This window comes from Mus caroli, chromosome 4, assembly GCF_900094665.2.
Source record: "Mus caroli chromosome 4, CAROLI_EIJ_v1.1, whole genome shotgun sequence".
NCBI classification, from domain to species: Eukaryota; Metazoa; Chordata; class Mammalia; order Rodentia; family Muridae; genus Mus; species Mus caroli.
The window spans coordinates 130099081-130108765 of NC_034573.1; the positions used below are offsets into that span (position 1 = coordinate 130099081).

Below are 9685 nucleotides of genomic sequence, written 5' to 3' on the forward strand. Positions count from 1 at the left end.
AGAGGTGGGGGAGGAGGGACTGTAGAGGTGGGGGAGGAGGGACTGTAGAGGTGGGGAGGAGGGACTGTAGAGGTGGGGGAGGAGGGACTGTAGAGGTGGGGAGGAGAGAATGTAGAGGTGGGGGAGGAGGGACTGTAGAGGTGAGGGTGGAGGGACTGTAAAGGTGGGGGAGGAGGGACTGTAGAGGTGGGGGAGGAGGTGATGGAGAGGTGGGGGAGGAGGTGATGGAGAGGTGGGGGAGGAGGTGATGGAGAGGTGGGGGAGGAAGCCTCCTCTAGTCTTAGTCCTGAGAGACAGACATAAAGCACACCCTAACTCCAGGAGACCAGAGAGGCACCTTAGGGAGGAGCTGGCTTGGCTTCTGTCCATCTGCAGAGGCTCATGGGACACAGGCTGAGGTTGACAGGTAGGTGCACTCCCTGCAGGTGTGGGGCTTTCTTGGACTTGCCCACCCCCACAGCTGAAGGGAGGGAACTCCAAGTCCGCCTGGACTGAGCTTATGCTGACATGACTGAGCTCTGCTGGAATTGTGTGAGATTACATTTCCTGCCCTCGGGCGGAAAGGGAGCTGGAGACAGAAATTCAAACTCCCGGGTAGCAAAATGAAGTCACAACGCTTGACACTCCCGAGTACGTGGTGGGAACGTTCATGCTGACTAGATCCAAAGACCCCGAGCAAGAAAATAATACAATGAGCCTGTGGGGGTGGGAGTGCCCTGGACACCATCTACAGAGCCTCCCGGTGTCCCACCACAGGACACCCAGGATCCCTGCTGAGGACAGGACCCCCACACACCCCCTCCCGGGTGGCTTCTCTCCCCAAGTCTAAGGTATAAGCAAGAGGAGACCAAGCCTGGAGACAGGTTTGGGAAGTCATATCCACAAAGAGCCTTGTGGATCTCCAAGACCTGGAACAGAGGCACTGGGCCTCCTCAGAGAGCTTCCCAGCCTGGCACACTGTGGGGCTCAGGACAGGGTGGCTCTTTGTGGTGGTGGTGATGGGGTGCATCCTATGCCTTGTATGGCTTAGCAGCTTTCCTGGCTTCAACTCACAAAAGGACAGACGCTACATCTTATTCCTAACTATAGGGCACAAAAATGTCTCCACCACTGTCAAATGTCTCCTGAGGCTCTGTTGCTGGGGTTTCCTCCCTTCGAGATAGTATCTGAAGGCTCTCCAGGCCCAGCTGTGACACATGCGTGGGCGGGCGGGCGGGCTTTTCTCTGCCAGCAGTGGTGAGGATGCGCCCACCTGGCCTAGACATCTGTTATGATGGTTAATCTTGTCAGCTGGCAAGATTTTAGAATCACCATAGAAACAAGCCCCTGGGCCTGCCTGAGAGGGAGTTTCTACATGAAGTTAACAGAGATAGTAAGTTCTGCCCGGAATGTGGGCGGCGCTATTCCCTAGGCTGGGGTCCAGGACTGGACAGAAAGGAGGAAGTGAGCTAAGCACGTGAGACCGCCACGTGACGGGCCGCCTCTGCCTCATATCCCGGCAACCACACGTCCCTGCCAGGATGAACTGTGCCACCCTCCGACTGTGAGCCAGAATAAACTCTTCCTCCCTTTAGCTGCTCTTGCCCGGTGTTCTGTTACAGAAACAATGAAATAAGCTAATAACTTTATTCTGGGATCCTTACATGAAACGCCGGGATCTGAGCCCAGAGTGACAGAAGTGGTTAAAGGCAGAGGAGACAAACACAACTTAGTGGGGGGGGGGGGGGGGGATGCAAAGAGCCCTCGCCAGGATGCCTGTGACTTCTCAGCCTTGGTTATGTGCCATGATCCTGGTAAATACTCATCTAACAATTGGCTAGACCTGGGGTCACCGGGTGAGAGGAGGGACAGGGAGCTGTTGGTGAGAGGACAGCGCCAAGTCTATCTCAGTCTTGATTCGTCGGGTCTATCTCAGTTCTTTGGGCATGCTCCCTCTAGGCTGTACCTCAGTCTCAAGACTATCTGCTGACCTTGCTGGGTCACCACTGTGGGCCAAACCGTGTGCACTCGATACTTGGAGACTAGACATCACAAGGTAGGACTGTAATGGGAGTGGGGGCACCACCCACTTGACCACAGCCATCCATTCTGTGCCGTGAGACAGAACAGCTTCAAAGCTGGCAAGGGACCACAGCAGCAGAATCAATTAAAGACAGAGGGGACAGATACCAAAGTGCCCCAAAAGTGGCTACCCCAGCTCAGGGGAACCACCTTCCACCCTGGGCTCACAGCAACAATGATTCCTCCCCTCCCTGTGCTCACCCCGGCACCTGGCTCTCCACCCACCTCTTCTTCTCTCTTCCTATGCCTACCGGGAGTCCAGGACGCTGCAGACCTCACATCTCCCTCCAGAGATCTAGGGCAACTGCTCCACTGCACCTGACCTGTTAGCAGTGTGAGATGGAGCCGGGTTTTCTGTCCTTCTCAATTTTCTTATCTTTGAAATTAGCATAATGATAGTATGACCTGTAGGGAGGACTCAGTGAGTTATTGTGGAACTGCCCTTGGCCCTGAGCCTCCGATGCAGTAAAGGAACAAGCAATTGGTAATTGAGCTTCTCCTCAGCCCCCACACTCTCCTGGTGATATGCCTTTCCAAACCACCAGCTTGACCTTCAGCTCCAAGGTCAAGGCACCCACCAGGACTCTCTTTTCCCCACAACCAGCTCAGCAAAGGCTTGTCTCTGTCATCAAGTGCTGCATGACAAATGACACGGTCACGGCGCTAGCTTAAAACCAGAAATCCCGCCTGCCTCGCTGAGGTGTGAGTTAGGACACAGAGAACAGCCTGTCCGGGTGACTATGTCCCAGCCATAGCTGTTTCCAGACTGGCTTAGAGCTGAAAGAGCAGCTTCTAAGATGGCTCACTCGTGTGGCCTTTGGCAGGAGACCTCAGAGCCCCACTGATGCTGCCAGCAGGCCTCAGTTTCTCCCACAGTTCTTCCACAGTGTGATCTAGCATAGCATCTGGCTCCCTCAGAGACCCCTGATCCAAGTGAGGAGCAAGCCTCAGGGCTTTGTCGAAGCTAGTTTTAGAAGAGACAATCCATCCGGTTTCTTGTCATTGCTTTCCTTGAGCTCATGTAGCCCAGGCTAGCCCTGAACCCATTATGACCTTGAACTCTTGATCCTTCTGCCTCTGCCTCCAGAGTATTGAGTATTGAGATTCATATGAACCATAGCAGGAGGGGTCTACATAAGACATAATGCCATTATGGTGGGTGACTGCCACACTTTCCCAGGCCAAAGCTATGCCCACCTCATGACCATTCAGTTAAGGGTGTTTGGACAATGGGCATCTGTAGTCATCTGAGGCAAGCCTTTGAGCCTTTGCACACACTGTTCCCTCACATGCCAGAATGTCCTTCCCCACATCCCAGAATGCCCCTCCCCACATCCCAGAATGCTCCTCCCCACATCCCAGAATGTTCCTCCCCACATCCCAGAATGCCCCTCCCCACATCCCAGAATACCCCTCCCCACATCCCAGAATGCCCCTCCTCACATCCCTTCCTACCTGTGTGTGAGGCTGAGGAGGGTCTGCAAAGCTTCTCCAGCCCTGATGGAGCTGAGGTGTGCGCGTCCCTTGCCCAGGCAGTCACAGCCACCGAGCAGCCTACAAGGCGATGACAGTCGTGACTGCTACCCAGAAATTCAGTCATGTGTTTCTGAAGGCCTTGGGCTGCCCCTGTAGCTCCCCAGTCACCGCCCTTCAGGATGGAAGGAACCCAGAGAGCTCCTGAAGAAAACTTCCTGAGCCGCTGAGGAGGGACATCTGACAGCCTCGCTCCGGGTTCAGGGGAGACCCTGTGTCAAGGCAATAAGACATGGACATGTGCAGCACACACACATGCACACTGCATACACACACACATGCACACTGCACACATACACATGCACACACACATGCACACTGCACACATACACATGCACACACACATGCACACTGCACACACACACCATTCACTCACATACATACACATCATACACACATACTGCACACTCATACCACATACACATCACACACAATCACTCATATGTGCATACTACACATGCACACATGAATGAACACATCACCTACACACACACACGTGCACACAACACACACTATACATATACCACCCACATACACATGCCCTCTGCACATATACACACACACACCATTCACTCACACACATACACATCATATACACATACCCCACACACACATCACACACAATCGCACACACTCAAGTGCCCAGACACATGCAAACACACATACACACAAACAGGCACACATGCACAGCCAAAGTCAGCCCCAGCTGGCTCTCATAAATACATACAGTGCTAGGTCTCTTGGACCATAAATTCCTCTCCTGTTCCTAGTTCCAGGGGCAGCCTGGTCCATGGGGAAGAGATGAACAGTAAGAAAGTGGGGTTGGGAGGGAGCACCAACCTGAGGCTGGCCCACCAGGTCTGCCACAGTCAGGCCTTCAGCCTGTTCACTGAGCGCCTCCTCTGGCCAGAAAGGGAAGCGCACCCTGCCTCACTCACCCATGGCACAGGGTTCCTGCAGCCTTGGGGCACAGGCCTTTAATTTTTATGTGTGCTTAGCCACTTGTCCTAGTGAGGAAATAATTTAATTAACTCTGAGAACTGTAATTAATTTTAATTGTTCATGGTAATTCATTGCTGAATAGTCTATTAATAATTATTAAAATCTCAATGCCCAGTTACTGTCCTGTGATAGAATAATTAAACGCTTGTGTGGGGGACACTTCATTTCAAGTACCTCCTGTCCCTCCATCCTCCAGAGCTAAGTTTTCTACCCTCAGCCAAGTCCCCTGGGGGCTCCCAAAGGTGGTGGCTTCTCTCAGGCCTCTGGGAAGGATGCTGTGGTCATCCACTCTGCAGCAGGCAGAGGAGAGAGTAACCACCACCACAGCACAGCTGCCACCGGAAGTCCTGTGTACTTGTCTCTTCTGACCTGACCTCAAAGTGACCTTGAGAATGGAGGTTAGTTAGGTCATCACATTAGTCGACATTCACCACATCCTCTGCCCACACTAACTGCTGACGCAGGAGCCATTCTGGAGACACGGACAAAGTGCTGACCCCCAAAGGTAAATGCTAGTACTTGGAGTTAAGCCATGGGTGAGTGGGTGGATGGAAATATAGATTGACAGGTGGAATAAAGATGAATGGTGGATGAATGATGGATGGATGGGTGATGGATGAATGATGAATGGATGCATGGATAGATGGATGGATGCATGGATAGATGGATGGGTGGGTGGTGGATGGGTGATGGATGGATGGATGCATGGATGGATGCATGGATGGATGGATGCATGGACAGGTAGATAAATGGATGGATGGATAGGTGGGTAGACCCAGGTTCAGTTCTCTGTAACCACATGGCAGCTTACAACTGTCTATAACTCCAGTTTTAAGGGATCTAATTCTCTCTTCTGGTCTACATGGGCACAGCGCACACACACACACACACACACTAACACACACACACACATACACACACTGCACATATATAAAGGCAAACAAACACGCCACACATAAGATAAAAATAAATCTTTTTTAAAAGTTGGAGAGTGGCCTGTGTGAAGGGAGACTGTATGATGAGCTTCAAGAGCCTCTCACAGACGAGTGAGGCACTGAGCTGACTGCCTCAGTGACACAGTGCTACCTCAGCAAACATGAGGACCTGGCTTCGATCCCAGAGAAGGTGGGAAGAGAAGGTGTCGGAGGCCGGACACCACTAGAGCTGTGCGGCAGGAACGTCAGAAAGCCTTCCTGGAAGGCGGATGCCTGAGCTGGCATTACACAGAGTTTTAAAACTTGAACAGGAGAGAAAAATGGTCTCCAGACTGAGTGTATCATGTGCAAAAGTCCCTGGGACAGGAGGGAGTATGTCGTGGTTTGAATGAGAATGGCCGCCCTAGACTCATATATTTGAATACTTAGTCAACAGTTAGTGGAACAGTTTGGGGATGACTAGGAGGAGTAGCCTTACTGGAGAATGTGTGTCAGCAGGGGTTGGGCTTTAAGGTTTTAAAAGCCCACACCAGGCCTAATCTTTCTCTGTCTCTGTCTCTCTCTATCTCTCTCTTTCTCTGTGTGTGTGAGTCTGTGTGTCTGTCTCTGTGTGTGTGTGTGTGTGTGTGTGTGTCCTCTCTCTGTATTTCTGTCTGTCAGGATGTAATGCTCTCAGCTATTGGCTATTGTATTGGCTCAGTCCCATGCCTGTCTGTTTCCTGCCATGATGAAAATGGCCTCAGCTTCTGAAACTGTAAGCAAGCCCCCAGTTAAATGATTTCTTCTATAAGAGTTGCCGTGGTCATGGCGTGTCTTCATAGGAAAAGAACAGTGACCAAGACAAAGTGTGAGACACAGGGCAGGAGGTGGTCCAGGAGAGCAGTGGGACATAGATCCAGCAGGCAGGGAAGGGTTGACCCTCACACAGAGGGAGCCATGTCCTACAGTGTGAGCCAAGTTGTACTACATAGGACAGAAGTCCATCCGAGGTTGGCTGTGTGAATGGGTGGCACTGTCTCTGACTGCCTCAGACACCATAGCTCGCTGGCCAAATCTCAATCTTAAATCTGGGAGCTGAGCACACTAGGAGCAAACCAGAAGAACTAGGCAGGGGGCAGCTTGAAGAAAGGCATCCAGAAGCAGCTGGAACTGTGGTGAAGTCGGGGAGGAGGGCAAGTCAGAAGGAGCAGAAATCTCCGTGGGCCTCTCAGCTCTGAAGACATCCCTAGAACACTCGCTCAGACATTCCAGTCACATCTACTGAATAGCTAAGGCATGTACAGCAGCTGTTAGAAGAGAGACCTCCCTGTGGGGCGTTTATTCCACTCAAATGTGCTGAGCCTCCAGTGCTCCAAGAGTGTGGGCTGCAGCAGAGAACTTAACAGGTGGCCTCAGTTTCGTCACCTGCTCAACACCTGGAAAGCAGAGCACAGCTGGAGCAAAGGTCAGGTTACTCTCAGATTGTGTCACCTGTGATAACTGACTTTAGCTGTCACCGTGACCAGGCTGTGGGTCCAGGTGTTGCGACAGTATTATATCCAATAGTGCTCTGTTACTGTAAGAAAACACCTGAGACAGTCAACTTAAAGAGATGAAAGGTTGTTTTTTTTTTTTTAGTGCACAGTCTCGTAGCTTTCAGTTGTTTGTTTGGAGACCGTCACAAAACAGCCCATCGCGGCATGGCAGAGGCATACATCAGAGGAAAGATGGTTCACATCATAGGATGTGAAACATCATAGACAGGATGAGAAACAGGAAGGAGGAGCAGATCCAACAACCCATGACCCTCTTGAGGACACACCCTCCATAACTAAAATCCACCACCACCTCCCAAGAGTGTTGGACAAAGCCCTTATAACATGAGCAGGAAGGGTACAGAGAAGGTCCAAACAGCAGTAGGCGTTCAGGGAGCCCTGCTTCGGGAAGATCTGTGGGCCCAGAACATCCCATGAGCAGACAGCACTGCAGCTCCCCACCCCGACTTCCTCCTGGACTCCTCCCCACCCCCAGAGCCTCCACTGCAGCCCCCAGAAGAGCTGCCAGTATTCTGCTCATAGCTCTGCTCCCTGGGCCTGGTCCCTGGCAGGGCTGAAAATGGCTTCTATTTCCCACAACCTTGGTGAAGGCCTTTTGGCACTGCAGACAGCAAAAGAAGAGTGTGGAGCACCTGGGGCCCCGGCTCCAGAAAGAAAACCACAGAAGGCAAGGCCCTCACTCTGCCTGCTCAGCAACAGTGAGGCAGGTCTCAGTCTAGGGCCAGGAAGCAGCTGGGAAATTTAGAGGGGTGAGATACCTGTGTGCCCAGCCCAGGAGAGGCCAACTGTGAAGTTCTCAGGACAAATGTTCTTGCCCAACCCCCTGAGAGGCACAGGGACAGCCCAGCTTCAGAGAAGAACACTGCAGGATACATACATGTGCATAACTACATACATGTATACATGCACCCACACACATATACACATGTAATTACATGCACAATTAATAGACATACATGTATACAAAGACATAGTCTATGGGTGTACATGTGTGTATTTATGTACATGTGCACACATGTGACTACCCATCCACATACATGTACATGCACATGTGAGCATACACTCAAGCATGCACATATATGCACATATGTATACATGCATGTGCACACAGAATGCATGCTAGTCAGCTTCACTAAGAGGTCCAGCTTCTTACACATTTTCCCAGGGGACAAGGATGGGTCCACAGAGATGACAACTCCATCTGTTGCCACCACCCACCACTGAGACAGTTCAGTCCCATGAACTCTACATGTGGCTCCCGCATTCTGTTGCAGTGACATGGGGACAGGGTGGCTGTCAGGGTGTAGGTTGCAGGTAGGGAACTAGGTTACAGATGAACTGAAAACTCTATCCTGTGGCTCCCAGAATCCAGAATACACAGACAGACAGACAGACAGACAGACAGACACACACACACACACACACACACACACACACACACACATGCATGCACGCCATAGGCTCTAAGCAGACAGGCTGGGAGAGTGGACTGCAGGCCCCTGGGCTTCCACCAGGATGGACACCATCTCCCTAGACCCCAGACAAAGGAGCCAGGCATCCTCCTACTTAACAGTACCCCCCCTAGAGGAAGTAAAGAGAATCTGCAGCTTGACTCAGCGGGGTTCACACCTATGGAGCTTGTTCATGAACAAGACAGGTATGGCTCAGCCCTTATGGAGATCCATAAATGCCTAATAATGCGCTTTTCTATCCTGCATGCACAGCAGTTATAATAGGTGGCGAGTCCTGAGGGTACCTGGGGAAAAGAGGATGCAGGTCCACCCTCCCTCTGGTCTTGGCCTTTGGAGTCAGGCCAGGAGAGGTAACTGAGGACTGCCCTCTGCTGCCCTCCCTAGCTTGAAGCATGAGGGAAGGGAAGGGAAGGGGAGGGGAGGGGAGGAAAGGGGAGAGGAGAGGAGGGAGCACAGCACATGACACTGAGTGCCCTCCTATCCCTTCTTGCTCTTCTCCCCTCCAGCAGGAGCTGCAGACCCGAAGCCCGGCCCCAGCACCCACAGAGAATTGCCGCCGCCCCTGGACCCTCAGTATTTAAATCACCCATTGACTTAAACAATCATACCCTGCCTGGGCTTTGAGAATAAAGTCCCCCACCACCATCCTTCCTTCCACTGTGGGTCTTCCCAGCCTCTGAGTGCATCCTCTTTGTGAAAGACAGGAGCCCCTGGAACCCCAGCAGGCTGGGCCCCTAACTCTGGTGCAGATGGTGCAAGCAGCTGTCCTTGAGCAAGCCACACTTTATGCCCTGGACTTTTCCTCAATACACATGGTCCCAAACCCTCAGTCCTTCAGGATTTCCGATCTGTCTCTTCTGAATTCGGCATCCTGCAGAATCTTCTAGAAGCCGCACTAAAAGTAACTTCCAGAGGCTGTTTGTCCTTGGGGAACACAGCCCCCTTCTGTTGACTCCAGTGTAGAACAACATTCAGTTCTTCTTTCCCTGCGCATGGCCTGGGCCAGCTGATCCAGGTTCTGAGCCAGGCCCCTCCCCTCTTGACTGGGTCACTCGGGGATGGTCACTTAACTTCTCGGAACTCACGGTAGGAAGCATATGCAACTTCTATGCCCCGCCCCACACATCCTTCTGTCCTTCTGCTCTCT

The 9685-nt window shown here is 52.0% G+C and overlaps 1 long non-coding RNA gene across 1 annotated transcript; it reads left to right on the forward strand.

Annotated features, from left to right (window-relative positions):
• The first annotated feature begins 1990 nt into the window (after window positions 1–1990).
• Window positions 1991–9184, forward strand: LOC110292187. The gene is made up of 3 exons (XR_002377688.1): window positions 1991–2035; window positions 8794–8888; window positions 9045–9184. It is a non-coding gene; the product is annotated as an uncharacterized LOC110292187 (long non-coding RNA).
• Window positions 9185–9685: the final 501 nt, after the last annotated feature.